Here is a 19,428-nt window from a genome sequence, read left to right on the forward strand (position 1 = left end):
TGCCTTGCAGTTAAAGGCCTGGCCTCTCCCCCCTCCCCTGCCACACTACCGTGAGACAGCAGTTCACTTAACACACTGGAAATGGCAGCAAAATCACCTTGTTACCTGATATCCTATTCCTTTCCTGTCTTTTTTTTTTTTAAGTTAGAAAGCCATATGGCCACATTGAAATCACTGATAATGTCAACCAAAGAACTACCTATTTTATCTGGCCCTTATGTGTGTGTGTATAATTATTATATCAATGACATTCCACCTTTCAAATTAAATCCCTTATTATCTTGGTTTGCAATTATTATTGTCTGGATTTAAAAGGATTTCATGACAACTCTGAAAAACCAGAGTCACCTGCATTGTGCTTTAATTAGGTGGCATTTGAAACTCCATCAATATTTCCTCATTTCATTTGGATTCTACTGACTGGAATTCTGGGCAAGGGTCTGTCTAGGGCTGTGCAGACTGCACAGTGTTCTCCATCACATTTCTTGTGATTGTGGTGACTGTTTTGCACACAAATGTCTTTGCAGATAGAGCCTTGATCCACAGAGTTTATTAGGGGTAGTCATGCTATGCTCCATGCTGCCAGCTGCCTGGAGGAAAACCCCAAACAAGACTGCAGGGAGTCTCTGCCTAGTACCACCACTGCAGATGCCCCCAGTGGGGCTGAACACTGGTTACTGTAGACAGGATGCGCTGTCACTTCCAAATAGAAGGACCTCCACTTTATTCAAATGATCGGCAAAGTGGAGTGTTCCAGACCTTGGCTGACCCCTCCATAGCTTGGAGATCATCAGATGTTATGATTAAGAGGGAGTCTCTGAAGCAAGAATGCCAGATTCAAATCTTACCTTGACCTCTCAGCAGCTTTTGGACTTTAGAGAATTTACTTCTTTGTGCCTTGGTTTCCTCATCTGTAAAACAGAGATACGGCAGCACAGCACCTCAGTATGTGGTGAGCACTGAGGGACATTTAGAGCATGTGGACAGTGCTGGAAAAGTGTGTGCACAGTGCTGCTGCTCCTGCCACCGCAGGCCCCTGGAAGGGACCACCTACAAGTTCTGTTGGCAGGTGGTGGCAAGGCAGGCACAGACTGACCTTCAGAGGAATAATTTCTGTCCCTGGGAGAGAAACTCACAAGAACTAACCAGGAGTTAATTTGTAGTAGACATCTGTTGATTTCATGCTCAATATTCATGCTCTCTCCTGGGTTTTTCTTGAGGAAACTATGTGAGTCAGGGTCTAGTGGGCACAGTAGAATTCACTCCAGGTATTTCAAAGAGAGTCAAGTGTACACTGGGAACTAGTTATTCAGTTGATTGAAGAAGGGTTGAGAAGCCAAACAAGGGTAGTGAGGCTGTCCAGTGGTTAGCAGCAGCAAGAACTCTCCACCACACTTAGGGCAAAGGGATCAAGAGAGGAGGAAATGTCACCAGAGTCCAGGGCCATCTGGAGAAGCACGCACTGTGGAGGGCCTGACCAGCTGGAGCTGGGAACTAAGGGAGAGGGCCCAGAGGAGACACAGCCATAGTCTGCACCATGATGCCTGAAGCAAACAGAGCAGGATACGTACTGTGGCTTCACACTCTTCTTGTCCTCTAATGTCCATTAATGACTCCGATGGGCAGAATCTACCATGGAACTGGAAGACAAAGATGTCCAGAAGATAAGAGTTCTCTGTGGTGCTGAGCCGATATCTGAGAGCAAATCAGCAAATGCCTGGCCCAGGAGCCATCTCTCCCCTTACCACCCAGTCCATAGGATTCTGGTGAAACTTACCTTGACTTTTGGCTCCAAATGTGGGCATGTGACTGGGTCTAGCCAATCAGTGTACTCCACTCTGCTGTTGATGGTTACCCAAGTTGGTCCAGTGAGAGTGAAGTCAGATAATGAGAGACTGTTAGGCAAGAGGAATCTTACCACACCCACAGATGATGTCATATATCTGCCCTGACTACCATGTAACTATGATTCTCTCTTCACCTGCCTACTCCAATAAACTGTGAGCTTTCAAGAGTGGAAATTATTTCAACTTCATTTCCTGGCCATCAACCTGACAGCCTGTAGGCCTCTCCTGGATGCTGCTTGGTTAATTAATTTGTGAAACATTTGGTCCCAGGCCCACCTGCATCATTCTACTGAGCTGACATGTGATGGAGAAGGCCCATGCTAAATCCTGAGTGACTGTCTGTTCCATCTGGGCTGAGAGGAAATGCCAGCTGTTCAAGGACCAGCACATTGACCTTTCATAAGCTCCACATACTTTCTTATTATTTCTTATAGTGTATCTGCCAGACAGCGGATATTACTCTCCATCACTCAAAATATGTGATTATTGCCTTAAAAGTGTTCCTCTAGGCTCTATAGACAGTTACCATATTCACTTATTTATTTGTGTGTTGATAATTCAGTAAATATTTACTGAACATGTACAAGTGCAAGAAGGCACATGGCAGGTTCATGGCTGGTGGGGGTGGGGTTAATGGATAGATAAAAGAAAACATAAATCCTGCTCTCAGAGCTGAATCAAGATATTGTAGCTACTATTTCTAGGGTACCTACTATGTACCAGGCATGTGCTAAATATTCTCCATATATTGTTTCTTTTATACTTCACCATTGCCATACAATACAGATAATAAGTGAGACAACTAGGGACTTGGATTTTAAAACTGCTTGCTCAAGTCACACATCTGGTAAGAAGAAAATGGAGATCTATTCTCCTGTCTGTGGACATCACAGTCTGGTTATTTCCTATATGTTGTACTGCTTCTAAAATAAGGATGAAGTGCAAGTTGGGCAGTGACTCTGGGTGTTTAGACAAAGTGCCACAGAAGATCAGGGCACCACTTTCAGCCATGAGACTGCTGACCACTTCTGGGAAGGTAAAGTCATCCATGTGGGTCTTTCTAATACCTATCTTCCAGCCTGATGAACACTGAAAATTCAGTGGAACCTAAGTTACTCATGCCCCCCCCCCCCAAATCCCTAGGTATTTGGAATCAACTGTCCATTTCTATCATACAGCCCTATGCATGACGGACACAGCCGGTAGGGTTTTCCCAATTTGCCTTACCTGGCACCAAGCATCTGTGTGGCTATCCTCCATATGGAACAGGGTTCTGGAAGCAAGTAGAAAATAACATTTTTTAAATTCTTTTTTTAAAATTAGAAACTGTTACTTTCAAAATTTCAAAATGTTTGCTGTGTAGAGTGGAGATTGTCTTATAAACAAAGTAACCCTTTGTTCCAGGAGGTCCCTTCTGGTTGACCCTGCTAGTCAAGACTTACAAGTCAATATCTAAATCCAGGAAGTTATTTAAAGCCTGACTATATAATCTGCCTGTGTTCTGTCTAGTCCTATAAAGGGAGAGTATGTCAGAACATGTGAAAGGTTTTTTTCTCCTAAAGCAAGATTGAAGCTGTCTTATGTCTGAAAATCTGTTAGAGCTGTTTATATGTTTCTCCTAGAGATTGTGAGTGTTGGTCAAGGCAGGTTTTCTTCACATCAGCTAGAAGAAATTGGATTGGGCTTGGTAGAGAGCTAACCACTGGATGATGGCTTCACACAGGGCAAGAAGCCACAGCTAGGCAACCTGGTGTGTTCTTGTCCTGTCTATTTGACTCAGAACATAGCGTGTGTTGAGTGAGGTGGTGGGCTTCCCTTGAAGTAGTGGATGATGATGCTCTCAGTTATCCTGGTACTTTTTTAAAATTTATTTATTTACTTATTTATTTATTTATTTATTTCCATGAGAGAGGAAGGGGAGAGAGAGAGAGAGAGAGAGAGAGAGAAACATCAAGTTGTTCCTGTATGTGCTCTGATTGGGGATCAAACCAGCAACCTCTCTGCTTTGGGACAATGCTCCAACAAACCGAGCTATCTAGACAGGGCATCCTTGGACTTAACAGGTACTCTGGAAACTGTTCTGAGCTAAGGAATATTTTTTTTCTCTGTTTAGGGAGGCCTTGTTTTCTCAGTGGGTGGCTTCAGTTGATCCCTGACTTGTGGGTGTCTCTGGGGAAACCGATAAGATCCCTAAGGGTGAGTTCAGGACTGTAGGCTCTGGGAGTAATGTCTCTGGAAAAAAATGTGAGTTATCCTTCTGTGGAGTATTTCTGCAATTCCCAAGTCTTCAATAAATTCTTGTTAGAAGAGGATGGCGCAGTGGGATAAAGCATCGACCTGGAATGCTGAGGTTGCCAGTTCAAAACCTTGGGCTTGCTCAGTCAAGGCACATATGGGAGTTGATGCTTCCTGCTCCTCCCCCCTTCTCTCTCTCTCTCTCTCTCTCTCTCTTTCTTCTCTAAAATGAAATAAATAAAATTAATTTTAAAAAAAAGAAGAGGAAAAGTAAAAGTTAAAAGCATAAATGTTGGCATTGTCCAGGTTTGTATCCTTTCATTTCAAAGCTGTGGTCTTTCCAGCTTACCTAACCTTTAAGCCCGTGGTTTCTTATTTGTAAAATGGGTAGGAATCCTTCCTCCCCCCACAGTATTATCTAGTACTGGCTGAAAATGTATAGAAGTAAATAAAAATCTTACTACAATTCTGGTGCTTCTCTGACTAATTTACCAGAAGCAGTCTGGCTGTAGACTAAAGTGAATTATCTTTAACATAGTTACATTTTTTTAAAAAAGTATCTTTCTCCAAAGAAGTTCCAATTAGATGTGTATGGAATAGAGTTGCTTTCATTTTTCTTTCTTTTTCTTTTTTCAGCAAAGATGTAGATAGTCATTAGTGCCTGTTAATTAAATGATCATAACAAAGGTGTTATAAACACAATAGCACTTTGGTTAAATTTATTTATTATTAAACATATTTCAAAACAAAAAATGTGTAGTAGTTTAATTCAAGTTATAACACTTTTATGGAATCATTTTCACTAAGTGATAAAGAGTACATATTTTGAAACATGTTCATATCTAGCAGGGGTATTCTATTACTTCAAAAGCAAGAGAAAGCTGAACAGAATTTTTCCTAAATAAACAAGGCATTGTCCTGGAAATCGGGTCTTTCTTATCTGACCAGGTTTGCTTGTTCAACTACTCCACTAATTGTTTTAACTGACAGTTTTTAAAGAAATAAACATGAAGGGTTCTGTAAAGTGAAATTGGCCATTCAGTTATAAAATCTGGTATATAGTTATTACACTGTGCTATTGAAAGAATCTCAGAACAGTTCCAACATCACTAGCTATGAATGAAGCTTAGATTACAAACACAGACATACTTCTTGACTAAGCACAATGTTGCAGCTGATTTTCTGGCTGGTTCGGATTAAGTGCTTATGCATCTAATTAGTTTTAAATCACAAATAGTTTTTTAAGTGATTTGAATCTTTCATTCAGGACTCAAATGCTGAGGTTGAAATCCCAGCTACTTCCTCTAGCTATATGATCAGCTTACTCAAGCTTCTTGAAGCCTCAGCCCCTCCTTGAGTCTTTAAAATTGAACTAAGTGTACATGTCTTATGGCTTGAAGTGAAGATTTCTGAAATAATATGTAAAGTACTTAGCACAATTTTTTAAAATAAATTTTTATTAATGTTAATGGGATGACATTAATAAATCAGGGTACATATATTCAAAGAAAACATGTCTAGGTTATCTTGTCATTAAATTATGTTGCATACCCCTCGCCCAGAGTCAGATTGTCCTCCGTCACCCTCTATCTAGTTTTCTCTGTGCCCCTCCCCCTCCCCCTAACTCTCTCCCTCCCTCCCTCCTGCGTCCTCCCTCCCCCCACCCCTAGTAACCACCACACTCTTGTCCATGTCTCTTAGTCTCATTTTTATGTTCCACCAATGTATGGAATCATGTAGTTCTTGTTTTTTTCTGATTTACTTATTTCACTCCATATAATGTTATCAAGATCCCACCATTTTGCTGTAAATGATCTGATGTCATCATTTCTTATGGCTGAGTAGTATTCCATAGTGTATATGTGCCACATCTTCTTTATCCAGTCTTCTATTGAAGGGCTTTTTGGTTGTTTCCATGTCTTGGCCACTGTGAACAGTGCTGCAATGAACATGGGGCTACATGTGTCTTCACGTATCAATGTTTCGGAGGTTTTGGGATATATACCCAGTAGAGGGATTGCTGGGTCATAAGGTAGTTCTATTTGCAGTTTTTTGAGGAACCACCATACTTTCCTCCATAATGGTTGTACTACTTTACATTCCCACCAACAGTGGATGAAAGTTCCCTTTCTCCGCAGCCTCTCCAACATTTGCTATTACCCGTCTTGTTGATAATAGCTAATCTAACAGGGGTGAGGTGGTATCTCATTGTAGTTTTGATTTGCATTTCTCTAATAACTAATGAAGCTGAGCATCTTTTCATGTATCTGTTGGCCATTGGTATTTCTTCCTGGAAGAAGTGTCTGTTCATGTCCTCTTCCCATTTTTTTATTGGATTGTTTGTTTGTTTGTTGTTGAGTTTTATGAGTTCTTTGTAAATTTTGGATATTAGGCCCTTATCTGAGCTGTTGTTTGAAAATAACATTTCCCATTTAGTTGGCTGTCTGTTTATTTTGATATCAGTTTCTCTTGCTGAGCAAAAACTTTTTATTCTGATGTAGTGTTAGATCCAGGGAGTGCTGATATGCTGGGGCTGTCAAGAGTGTAACTATTGAAGGAACAGGGAGTGCTGATAGGGCCCCTGTGACGCCGAGAACAAAGAGTTCAGATGAGTCAGAGACCCTTATCAGAAGTTTATGTTTGAAATTCTCCACTGAGTAATACCCCCCCCAGTAACTGCGCACAACCTCCCTAGCCAATAGCTAACAGCCACATCAGCTTCTGTATAACGCTTGCTCAACCTAGATAGCCACCCTATAAAAAGGAGCCATTTTAGAAGCTCGGGGCTGCAGTGTTCCCTTGCGTGGATTGCCTGCAGTCCCTGCGCAGGTTTGCAATAAAACTTATAAAATTCACTTTGGGTTTGCTGTGGCCTGTCTCCTGGTATGTAACAGTAGTCCCATTCAATTATCTTTGCCTTCACTTCTCTTGCCATTGGAGTCAAGTTCATAAAATGTTCTTTAAAACCCAGGTCCATGAGTTTAGTACCTATGTCTTCTTCTATGTACTTTATTGTTTCAGGTCTTATATTTAGGTCTTTGATCCATTTTGAATTAATTTTAGTACACGGGGACAGGCTGTAGTCGAGTTTCATTCTTTTGCATGTGGCTTTCCAATTTTCCCAACACCATTTGTTGAAGAGGCTTTCTTTTCTCCATTGTGTATTGTTGGCCCCTTTATCAAAGATTATTTGACCATATATATGTGGTTTTGTTTCTGGGCTTTCTATTCTGTTCCATTGGTCTGAGTGTCTATTTTTCTGCCAATACCATGCAGTTTTGATTATTGTGGCCCTATAATATAGTTTGAAGTCAGGTATTGTAATGCCTCCAGCTTCATTCTTTTTCCTTAGGATTGCTTTGGCTATTCGGGGTTTTTTATAGTTCCATATAAATCTGATGATTTTTTGTCCCATTTCTTTAAAAAATGTCATAGGAATTTTGATGGGAATTGCATTAAATTTATATATTGCTTTGGGTAATATGGCCATTTTAATTATATTTATTCTTCCTATCCAAGAACAAGGAATATTTTTCCATCTCATTGTGTCTTTTTCTATTTCTCTTAACAATGCCTTGTAGTTTTCATTATATAGGTCCTTTACATTCTTTGTTATGTTTATTCCAAGGTATTTTATTTTTTTTTGTTGCAATCATGAAGGGGATTATTTTTTTGAGTTCGTTATCTAATATTTCATTGTTGGCATATAGAAAGGCTATGGACTTTTGTATGTTAATTTTGTATCCTGCGACCTTACTGTATTGGTTTATTGTTTCTAGTAATCTTTTTGTGGAGTCCTTCGGTTTTTCGATATATAGGATCATATCATCAGCAAAAAGTGATACCTTTTCTTCTTCTTTTCTGATATGGATGCCTTTTATTTCTTTGTCTTGTCTGATTGCTCTGGCCAGAACTTCTAGCACCACGTTAAATAAGAGTGGAGAGAGTGGACAACCCTGTCTTGTTCCTGATTTAAGGTGGAAAGTCCTCAGTTTTATGTCATTTAATATGATGTTGGCTAATGGTTTATCATATATGGCCTTTATCATGTTGAGATATTTTCCTTCTATACCCATTTTGTTGAGAGTCTTAAACATAAAATTGTGTTGTATTTTATCAAAAGCCTTTTCTGCATCTATTGATAAGATCATGTGGTTTTTGTTCTTTGTTTTGTTGATATGGTGTATTATGTTAACCGTTTTACGTATGTTGAACCATCCTTGACATTCTGGGATGAATCCCACTTGATCATGATGTATTATTTTTTTAATATGTTGTTGTATTCGATTTGCCAGTATTTTGTTTAGTATTTTAGCATCTGTATTCATTAGAGATATTGGTCTGTAGTTTTCTTTCTTTGTGCCATCCTTGCCAGGTTTTGGTATGAGGGTTATGTTGGCCTCATAAAATGTGTTTGGAAAAATTGCTTCTTCTTCAATTTTTTGGAAGACTTTGAGTAGAATAGGAACCAAGTCTTCTTTGAATGTTTGATAGAATTCACTAGTATAACCGTCTGGGCCTGGACTTTTATTTTTGGGGAGGTTTTTAATAGTTTTTTCTATTTCCTCCCTGCTGATTAGTCTGTTTAGGCTTTCTGCTTCTTCATGACTCAGTCTAGGAAGGTTGTATTGTTCTAGGAATTTATTCATTTCTTCTAGATTGTTGTATTTGGTGGCATATAGTTTTTCATAGTATTCTACAATAATTCTTTGTATATCTATGATGTCTGTGGTGATCTCTCCTCTTTCATTTTGGATTATATTTATTTGAGTCTTGTGCCTTTTTTTCTTGGTGAGTCTTGCCAAGGGTTTATCAATTTTGTTGATCTTTTCAAAGAACCAGCTCCTTGTTTTATTGATTTTTTCTATAGTTTTTCTGTTCTCTATTTCATTTATTTCTGCTCTGAGTTTTATTATCTCCTTTCTTCGGCTGGTTTTGGGTTGTCTTTGCTTTTCTTTTTCTAGTTCCTTAAGGTGTGAAGTTAAGTGGTTTACTTGGGCTCTCTCTTGTTTGTTCATATAGGCCTGAAGTGATATGAACTTTCCTCTTATTACTGCTTTTGCTGCATCCCATAGATTCTGATATGTCGTATTTTCATTTTCATTTGTCTGTATGTATCTTTTGATCTCTGCGCTTATTTCTTCTTTGACCCATTCATTTTTTAGAAGTATGTTGTTTAGTTTCCACATTTTTGTGGGTTTTTCCCCCTCTTTTTTGCAGTTGAATTCTAGTTTCAAGGCTTTATGATCAGAGAATATGCTTGGTACAATTTCAATTTTTCTAAATTTGCTGATATTGTCTTTGTGGCCCAACATATGGTCAATTCTTGAGAATGTTCCATGTACACTAGAGAAAAATGTATACTCTGTCGCTTTGGGATGAAGTGTACTGTAGATGTCTATCATATCCAGGTGTTCTAGTATTTCGTTTAAGGCCACTATATCTTTATTGATTCTCTGTTTGGATGACCGATCTAGAGCCGTCAGCGGTGTATTGAGGTCTCCAAGTATGATTGTATTTTTGTCAGTTTTTGTTTTAAGGTCAATAAGTAGCTGTCTTATACATTTTGGTGCTCCTTGGTTTGGTGCATATATATTAAGGATTGTTATGTCTTCTTGATTCAGTGTCCCCTTAATCATTATGAAATGACCATTTTTGTCTCTGAGTACTTTTTCTGTCCTGTAGTCAGCATTATTAGATATGAGTATTGCTACACCTGCTTTTTTTGGGTGTTGTTTGCTTGGAGTATTGTTTTTCAGCCTTTCACTTTGAATTTGTTTTTATCCTTGTTGCTTAGATGTGTTTCTTGTAGGTAGCATACAGTTGGATTTTCTTTTTTAATCCATTCTGCTACTCTGTGTCTTTTTATTGGTAAGTTTAATCCATTTACATTTAGTGTAATTATTGACACTTGTGGGTTCCCTATTGCCATTTTATAAATTGCTTTCTGTTAGTTTTGTATCTTGTTTGATTCTTCTCTTTTGTTTTTCTATCATTTGTTTTTGTTTGTTTGTATTCCATACTTCTTTCCTTTGTTGCTACCTTTTTTAAGTCAAGTGTCTTTATGGTGGTTTTTTCAAGGGTGGTTACCATTAAGTAATGAAAAGGGTACCTACCATATTCATTGTAGTATCCTATCTTATGAGTATTTCTGCACTTCATCATCCTTTGCTACTGTTAATCTCCATCCTCTCCCCCCTTTTTTTCTTTTGTTGACACAGTTTAAGTTTGGTTTTATTGTGTTCTTGGTGGAGCTGTTACTTGTGGTTTTGTTTTCTTTTGTTCTTTGAATCTGGTTGGAAAACCCTCTTTAGTATTTCCTGGAGTGGGGGCTTTCTGATGATAAATTCTCTCATCTTTTCTGTATTTGTGAATGTTTTTATGTCTCCTTCGTACTTGAAGGATAGCTTTGATGGGTATAGTATTCTTGGCTGAAAGTTCCTCTCTTTCAGGGCTTTAAATATTGGGGTCCACTCTCTTCTAGCTTGTAGAATTTCTGCTGAGAAATCTGATGATAATCTAATAGGCCTTCCTTTATATGTTGTACTCTTCTTTTCCCTGGCTGCCTTGAGAATTTTTTCTGTCATTGGTTTGTGTCATCTTCATTATGATGTGCCTTGGAGTGGGTTTGTTGGGGTTAAGAAAACTCGGTGTTCTGTTTGCTTCTTGAATTTGAGGCTTTAGTTCTTTCCACAGGCTTGGGAAGTTCTCATCTATTATTTGTTTGAGTATATTCTCCATTCCATTTTCTTTCTCTTCTCCCTCTGATATACCTATTATTCTTATGTTATTCTTTCTGATGGAGTCAGACAATTCCTGTAGGGCTTTCTCGTTTTTTATTATTTTTCAGTCTCTTTCTTCTTCTCTCTGTTGTGCCTCAAGTTGCTTGTCTTCTATTTCACTAATCCTATCTTCTATCTGGGCTGTTCTATTAGCTAAGCTTGTTACCTCATTTTCAGCTCATGAATTGAGTTTTTCATTTCTGTTTGATTTGTTTTTATAGTTTCAATTTCCTTGGTAATATATTCTTTGTGATCGTTGAGTTGTTTTCTGATCTCCCTAAATTGCCTTTCTGTGTTTTCTTGTATATCTCTGAGTATTTTTAAGATTTATATTTTAAATTCTCTGTCATTTAGCTCCAAGGCTTCCAATATGTTAAATCTTTTCTCCATAGATTTTCCACATCTATTTGTGTTACCTCTCTATCTTTTGTATCCATAATATTCGATTTTCTTTTTCTTATTGGCATCTGAGGGTGGTCTTGTTGATAGCACTAATTAGAATTAATAAAGAATAAAAAGAAAAAAAAAGGGAAACACCCCACAAAAAAAACCAGTAATAATTTATTATTTCCCCCTTTTTTTCTTTCTTCTCTTCCCCTCCTATCCCCTCCTTAGGGAAATCTCGTGATGATCTGTGAATTATATTATGCTAAATGGAACAAAAACTGCCTATAACAGAGGGCCTGATTTGGGGTGAAGAGTTCAAGGGGCAAAAAAGGGAGTAGGGACCTACTAAATGCAAAAAGAAAAGGGAGAAAATCTTAGACAAGCATAAAATGATTTGCTTGTAAGTGATGGTCAACTAAGAGATATAATGAGAGGGATAAGAGAGAAGCAGAAAAAAGGAAGAAAAAAGATAATAATTAAAGAAGAGAAAGAAAAATAAAAATAATAAGTAAAAATCTGTTGTATTAAGTGGAGCGAAGACTAAATACAATGGAGACCTTGGGTTGGGAGGAATGCTAGTGAAAAGTACCCAAAATGCCACAAAAACAAACAAAAGAAAACCAAAAACAAAAGCAAAATAAAGAAAAAAAAACACAAAAAACTTGAGTCCCAAATTAAATAATTTGTTCGTGATTGAGGATTGAATGGGAGGAAAAGTAAAAGGAGAAAAGAAGAAATGAATAGAAAGGAAAAAATAAGAAAAAGAGAAAAACAAAGGAAGAAAAAAAGGAAAAGAAAAAAAAACAAAAGGGGAGAGAGTGAGAGTTAAGGGTTTTGGAGTGTAACCCTAAAGGAGAGTAAGGATGAAGAAAAGAAATAAAATGTAACACTCATGGATAGTGTAGTTCAAGAAAAGGGAAGAGTAAGATGGGCAGAGAATAAAAGGACCGAGGTGGAGGAAATAGAAATAATAATAATAAAGGCAGTAAGATAGAAGAAACAAACAACAACAACGAAAAATTAGTGGAAAAAGTTATAAAGTCTGTGGATTTTTCTTGATTTTGAGAGGTTAACTTCTTCCTTTTTCTTTTCTCTCCCTCTTCCTGGTCGGTGACTCTGTACCCCAGGCTCTGCCTCTCTGTCACGCTTAGGTAGGGATTTGCAGTTGATGGGATTCTATGGCAATGTCATATAATTGGCTTTAGTCTCGCTGGTAGTCAGGGCTTGTTGGCGTTTGCAGGGTCCAACAATAAGAGAGTTTGCTTTCCTGGAGTCTCTCTCCTAGTCTCCCCTTCCTGAATTAGCAGCCTGGTGATCCAGCTATGAGGCTGCCACTGCTTCTGCCTGGGGAGTAAGAGGCTCAAAGAGCTGGGAAATCCCCACTCTATCCTCACTCAGCGCAAGGCTCTGGGTAAGGCTCTGGCAGTCAGAGCCTCCAGCGTAATCAGGTGGGGCTGGGAGACAATTGTTGTCAAGGTGACTGTTCAGCGCCTAGCATTCAGTTGGACCACTCAACCCAGGCTTTCCACACTTTGTAGCCTGTTTTGGCTGGGAAGAAGAGGCACTAGTTGCTGCTTGCTGTATAGATCTTAATATCTGCCAAGTCCCTCTTGTTAGCGTATATCCCTGAATATGGAGGCTCTGTCAATCAGAAGTTGCCCCCGCCCCTTTAGCGAGAGGCACTAAAAAATATCAGGCCTCTTGTCTTGGATCGCTGAACTGAGAGAGTTCTTATCAATTAGAGCTCCATGGGTGCACAGATTTTGTGGGTTAAGCTAATTTCAGTGATTGGATACGCAGCTGTGCTCCAGAAAGTATTTCAGGCTGCCTGCGTGCCCCTCCCCCAACGCTTGGTTGTTAGCTTGAATGGCTGGGTGAGGTGCCCCGCCCACAGAGAGAATCTCCGGAATAGGGAAGACAGCCTTGGCGCCTCTCCTGCTCGCCTTGCCGCTGGCAGCTGGGGTGCACTGGGCGTGCGGGAGAATGGGGCACTCTGGGTGTGCGGGCAAGTGGGGTGCTCTTGGTGCGTGGGCGAGTGGGATGTTCAGGGCACGCTAGCGAATGGGGTGCTCTAGGCACTCCGGTGGCTGGGGACTCTCACTCGCAGTGCGCGGGCTGCTGGGGACGCTGGTGGTGCAAGGGAGCTCACTCTGCGACCAGACCGTGGCACAAGGCGCATGCGCAGTTTCTCACGGCATGCCGGTGGCTGCTCGCAGTGCCCAGGCTGCCACTCCCCGAGTGTGGGCAGGCAGTTGCACGCGTGGGTTGACTCACCACAGGCGTACTCCCTCCTCGGCTTGAATGAACGTCCGTGCGGTAGTTAGCTTCCTCCACACCTTCAGTTCTGACCCGTCTCTCAGATTCAAGTGATAACAGTCCTTTCGCTTTCAGTGTGTGTGGAACTTCAGAATGCTCCAAGGATAAATTTTATTGTTTCTAGTTGATAAATTTGTTGAGATTTTGGGGAGATCTGTCGGACGCGCTGCTCACAGCACCATTTCTGTGACGTCTGTTATTATTCTTATACTTGAAAATGATTGAATACTAATTCAAATTAGTTTTTCTTTTTCTTTTATTTTTTACAGAGACAGAGAGAGGGATAGCCAGGGACAGACAGACAGAAACAGAGAGAGATGAGAAGCATCAATCATCAGTTTTTCGTTGCAACACCTTAGTTGTTCATTGATTGCTTTCTCATATGTGCCTTGACCGTGGGCCTTCAGCAGAACAAGTAACTCCTTGCTCAAGCCAGCAACCTTGGGTCTAAGCTGGTGAGCTTTGCTCAAGCCAGATGAGCCCATGCTCAAGCTGGCGACCTTGGGGTCTCAAACCTGGGTCCTCCACATCTCAGTCTAATGCTTTATCCACTGTGCCACTGCTTGGTCAGGCTCAAATTAATTTTTAAAAATAATGATAGCACATATTGGGGACTTACTGTGTGCCATTCACAGGGGTTAATTTATTTAATTAAAAGGACTTTTTAAAGTTACATAAGTGAAAAACAGATCTGGTCTAGTTTCAGGTAAGGCTGAACCCAGGAGTTCAAATGCAGTCCTCATAAATCTGTTGCTCTCTCTGTGTGATGAATCAAAGTAGCTCCCTATGGATTACATGATGAAAATGTTTGGAAAAAAGGAAGAAAGAAAATAGCAGAAGGACATGTGCCACTCTCTACACTTTCTGTGCCAGTCTCAGCATCTGCTGGGCCGTCTCCCGGACAAGCAGACAGCTACAAGCAGGTTTAGGCCTTCATTCCTTCAGCCCTTCTAGCCTTCTAGCTCAACAGTTGCAGCAAAAGTCCAGATGGCTTTCGATTGGATAGACTTGGGTTAGTGCTTTCCCCTGACCAATACCCATGATCAGGAGACTGTACCTTCTGATCTGTAGTTCCCGATTCACTCTCCAGCCCTTGTTTGGACTGAAGATTGAGTCTAGAGATTGATGAGAGCTGTTTGTAATTCTTCTACTTCAGTTTCTGAAAAGCAGGTAGAGCATCAGGGCATACAAAAGTCAAAATTCATGGACAACATCTTTAACAGAACTAGGAGACAGAGAAAAACCCAAACCCACAGGTAGCAGGAGTGGAGCAAGATCAACAATGAGCAGCAGAAAGGAAAGGGGTTCTGAGATGCACTGGGCACTGTACACCCATCAGATGGCCAGCGGGAGGGTCCGGTCTAGGGTGGGAACTGCTGGAAACAGATTCAAGAACAAAGACTGAAACCAGGGCACTGAGAAAGGTAGAAGTCCTTGTGGGCTCCAAACTGCATCTCTGTAAATGGAGTGGCCTGCAAACAGTGTCATCTCAGGATCGCCTTAGACACCCAGATTGCACGCTCAGTATGTCCCCAAGACTCCTTAGAGAAATGGCTGATCCTAGGTCTGGGGCAAGGAAGATGCAGGTGAGCTTGAGATAGCTTGTTTTGTCAGAAAACAAGGAAGCTTTCTAAGATAATAGATTTGCAAATCTATAAAAGGTGGCCAAGTTGGGACAATGCGGTATCAAAAAGATTATGATTATAGATAAAATGTACTTAATGTACAAAATTTATGACTTCATAAATATACTCACAGAAGGAAAAGCCAGAAAAAGCATCCTATGAGAAGGCCATTAAACAACTCCTTGCTTTTTAATCAATAATTAAAGGCAACACTTAAATACTTACTCTGCCTTTCCAGTAGGAACTACATGACAGGAGCACCAGCTCGTCCACTGCATGAAGAGAAGCTCTACTTTACAAAAGGATGCCAGCTAATAAATGTAGAAAATTTCATAGAAGTGAAAAATATTATTTTATAAAACTTAAATATATATATATGATATAAGTTTAGGCAAGATTTATATATGAGGCAGGTTATTTGATGGAGAACAAGACACTGTATAGGGAAAAAGTAATACTATCTCAGTTCCTTTCTAATCATGTATCAGTTCCTTGTTGCTGAGTAACAAATCATTCAAAAAATCTAGTGACTAAAAACAGCATTTATTATTCATTACTCAGTGGGTCAGCAGGTTGGTTCTTCAGTCTGGACAGCTTTGCTGGTCTTGTGTGCAGCTGGCAGCTCACCAGGAGCTGATGAATTTCAGATGGCCTTGCTCACATGTCTGGCAGTTAACAGGGGTGGCTGGGTTTCTGGTGGCAAAGGCTTTCCTCACATCGCTGGGACCTCAGCTTGACTAGCTGGAGGCATTGTCCATGTCACGTCTCACTCTCCAGTAGGCTAGTCATAGCCTCTTTACATGGCTGTCTCAAGGTTTCAGCTCCAAAAGAGGGCAAACCCTGGTGCACAAACATTCCCAAACCTGTTTGTCATGTTTACTAGTATATGATTGATCAAAGAAAATCATATTGTCAAGCCCAGACTCAGGGGTGGAGAAATGGACTCAGTCTCTAGCCATCAATTCTAGTAGAACATTTGCAGTGAAGGACATGTTCCATATACACAGCGCCCGAATTGTAGCTACTAGCTGCATGTGACTATCGAGCACTTAAAATGTGATTTGTACAACTGAGACACTTAATTTTCAATTTTAATTAATTTTAGCTTAAATATATATAGCCAGATGTGGCTGGTACCTGCCACATTGGACAGTTCATTTACAAATATAGTCACCTACAGTATATTCTAGCTAAAATGTTTATCATGAATCCATCTATGTGTTAGAGATAACTTCCAGTCTGTAGGAGATAGAGGGGTACAGGAATAAGTCACATGAGGCAATACGAAGCAGCCAGATAAATCTAGAAGGTGAAATGTTAAACAAACTGGCCCTATGTACTCAACAAACCAATGTCATGAGAAGGAGGTCATGGCAGATTGAAGAGAAATAAAGAATATATATAATCTGACATGTTTCTTAATAGGTATCCTGGATAGGACCAAACAATCATAAGAATATTTTTTAGCTTAATTGGAGAAACTTGAATATGTTTTAGCTACTCAATGACATAATAATTTATTGAAGTAGAAAGATAAAGATCATTGACTAAAAATGTTTTAGAACAGTAGGCAGAGTATAATGTCATATTGGTAAAGAAAAATACACACAGATATATGTGTGAATAGAAATACAAATATACATATGAACTATAAAGATTCAGAAGTATATGCACTGAGATGTAAGACATGATTCTGGTGATGGGAAGGTAACTTTTGTTTGCTTGTTTGTGTTTTTTTAATTTTTTATACCTGTAAATGTTCTGCCTCTATAGTAGTAAAAGGGTTATTATTTTTCTAAAGATAAAAATTCTACCAAGTGTCTAGAAGGTGCCAAAGGTAAGAAGCCATTAGTGTGTGTGTGCGTGCATGCATGATGAGACAAAGAAAGACTGTAGAGCTCTGAAGCTTCTGAAAGGTTTAGCTAATCTTGAAAGTCTGAGAAATGGATCACTTCCTTCTGATGCTTCAGCCGTCAAGTTGGGTTGATCAGCACATCTCATTGAGTAGCATGTTCTAGAACAGTGGTTTTCGATTACAGGTTCATAGAATGGTGCCAGTCTGCAAGAGGACAGGAGGTTGGAAAATGCTATTCTAGAGCAGTCTAATATGAATTATTTATATTGGATTCTAGTTATGTTGCCTGGTTTCCCTCAGAAATTATGGCTCCAGGGGCTGAATGCCATGTAAAGAGAACATGAATAAATTGTTTCAGGCTATGCTAGATGCCAAACAAATAGGAATCTATCATAGAAAAGTGCTCCATCTATAATTAATGACAATATTTTAAAGTTGTACCAGAAATTGACAACACAGTGCTTCCTTTTAATGCAGTTTTCCCTTTAGTGATGTGTAAAAATATATTAAAATAGGTCTAATATTAAATGTACATCTAACTCTTCTTATAGAAAATATAACCACTGAATAGAAGATATATGTTTATAAATGTCTCATTGTCACCCTTCATGCAATTATTCCTTTTGGGTGCTCAATATAGAAGTTTCAAGAACATAATGTCTGTTGCAGAAAACATATTTTTAAAAAAGGTTTTATTTTAGGAGAGAGAGAGAAAGGGGGACAGTGAGGATCAGAAAACATTAACTCACAGTAGCTCTTTCCTGTATGTGCCTTGACTGGTCAAGCCTGGGGTTCTTTGAACCAACTATCTCAGTGCTCTAGGTTGATGCTTTATCCACTGTGCCACCACAGGTCAAGCACAGAAAGCATATTTAAGACTACCAAGTAAAAAGCAAATTTACAACCACAGATTTTTCTACAACTTTTTATACAACTGTCAAATTGTTGCTGTCATAATAAAAACCTAGATTGCTACTGGTTTGTTTTTACTTCTATTTTATATTTGAAGGATAACTTTGATGGATATAGTATTCTTGGCTGGTAATTCCTCTCTTTCAGTTCTTTGACTGTTTGGGCCCACTCTCTTCTGGCTTGTAGAGTTTCTGCTGAGAAGTCTGATGATAACCTAATGGGTTCCATTACATGTTATGTACTACATTTCCCTAGCTGCCTTAAGGATTCTCTCTTTGTCATTGATTTCTTTGACAATTTTATTACAATGTGCCTTAGCGAATGTCTGTTTGGGTTCAGGTAACTCAGCATTCAGTTTGCTTCTTGGATTTAAGGCTCTAACCCTTTCCACAGGCTTGGGAAATTCTCATCCATTATTTGTTTGAATAAACTCTCCATTCCCTTCTCCCTATATTCTTCTTCTGATATATCCATTATTATACTGCTCTTTCTGATGGAGTCAGACAATTCTTGTAGAGCACTCTCAGTTTTTTAAGTTTGTGAGACTCTCTTATTTTCTCTGTAGCATCTCTAGTTGCTTGTCTTCAATGTCACTGATACTCTCCTTTATCTGGCTTGTTCTATTAACTAAACTTGCTACCTCAGTTTTCATTTCATGTACTGAGTTATTCTTCTCTGTTTGATTCTTTTTTTAAGTTTTAATCCTTGGTGAAGTATTCATTTTGGTCATTAGTTTGTTATTTGAGGTAATTAACTTGCTTATCAATATTTTTTCACATCTCATTGAGTATTTTCAGAACTTCAAGTTTGAATTCTCTCTCATTTCACTCCAAGGTTTCCATGTGATTAACATTTTCTTCTGGAGATTTTTTATTGTCTTTTTAAATTATATCTCTATCTTGTGTAGCCATGGTATTCAATTTCTTCTCCCTTGATGGCATTTAAGAGTGGTATCATTAAGAACTCTAACAAAAAGCAACCAAAAGAATAAAAAATAAATATTAAAAAATACAATAAAAAATTTAAAAATAATGACTATTAACAAAGAAAAACCACAGAAAATAAAAATCAAAAATCAAAATAATCAAAAACAAACAAAATACCAACAATATAATAATAAGAAAATATAAAAATTAAAAAACATAAAATTCAAAAGGGAAAAAGATTTAAAAAGAAAAAGGAAAAAAATAAAAAATACATTTCAGTTTTAAGAGGTTATTGTTTTCTTCCAGTGGGTGTCACTGAATTACAAGTTTTAGCTCTGTGAAGTTTCTTGGCTGTCCTCCACTGGGATGTTGCTGTTGCAATGATGTTGGTGGGGCTGCGATCTCATTGGTGAGGGAGCATGTTGTGAGGGATTTGTGACTTTATGGCTTTATGATTTTATGGGTTTAGCAATGGTGATCTCAGGCCTTTGGGTCTTCTTCCACACATCTCAAGAGACCAGGGGACCGGATTCTGAGCACCTC

General features: G+C 39.0%; 1 long non-coding RNA gene across 1 annotated transcript in view; it reads left to right on the top strand.

Annotated features, from left to right (window-relative positions):
- The first annotated feature begins 6,867 nt into the window (after positions 1 to 6,867).
- LOC136382062 (uncharacterized) overlaps positions 6,868 to 19,428 on the top strand; it is a 29,661-nt gene continuing 17,100 nt past the window's right edge. Inside the window, exon 1 of the long non-coding RNA XR_010747187.1 lies at positions 6,868 to 6,911. This is a non-coding gene — a long non-coding RNA (uncharacterized lncRNA). The remainder of the gene's footprint in view (positions 6,912 to 19,428) is intronic.

This window comes from Saccopteryx leptura, chromosome 10, assembly GCF_036850995.1.
Source record: "Saccopteryx leptura isolate mSacLep1 chromosome 10, mSacLep1_pri_phased_curated, whole genome shotgun sequence".
In the NCBI taxonomy this organism is placed as follows: Eukaryota; Metazoa; Chordata; class Mammalia; order Chiroptera; family Emballonuridae; genus Saccopteryx; species Saccopteryx leptura.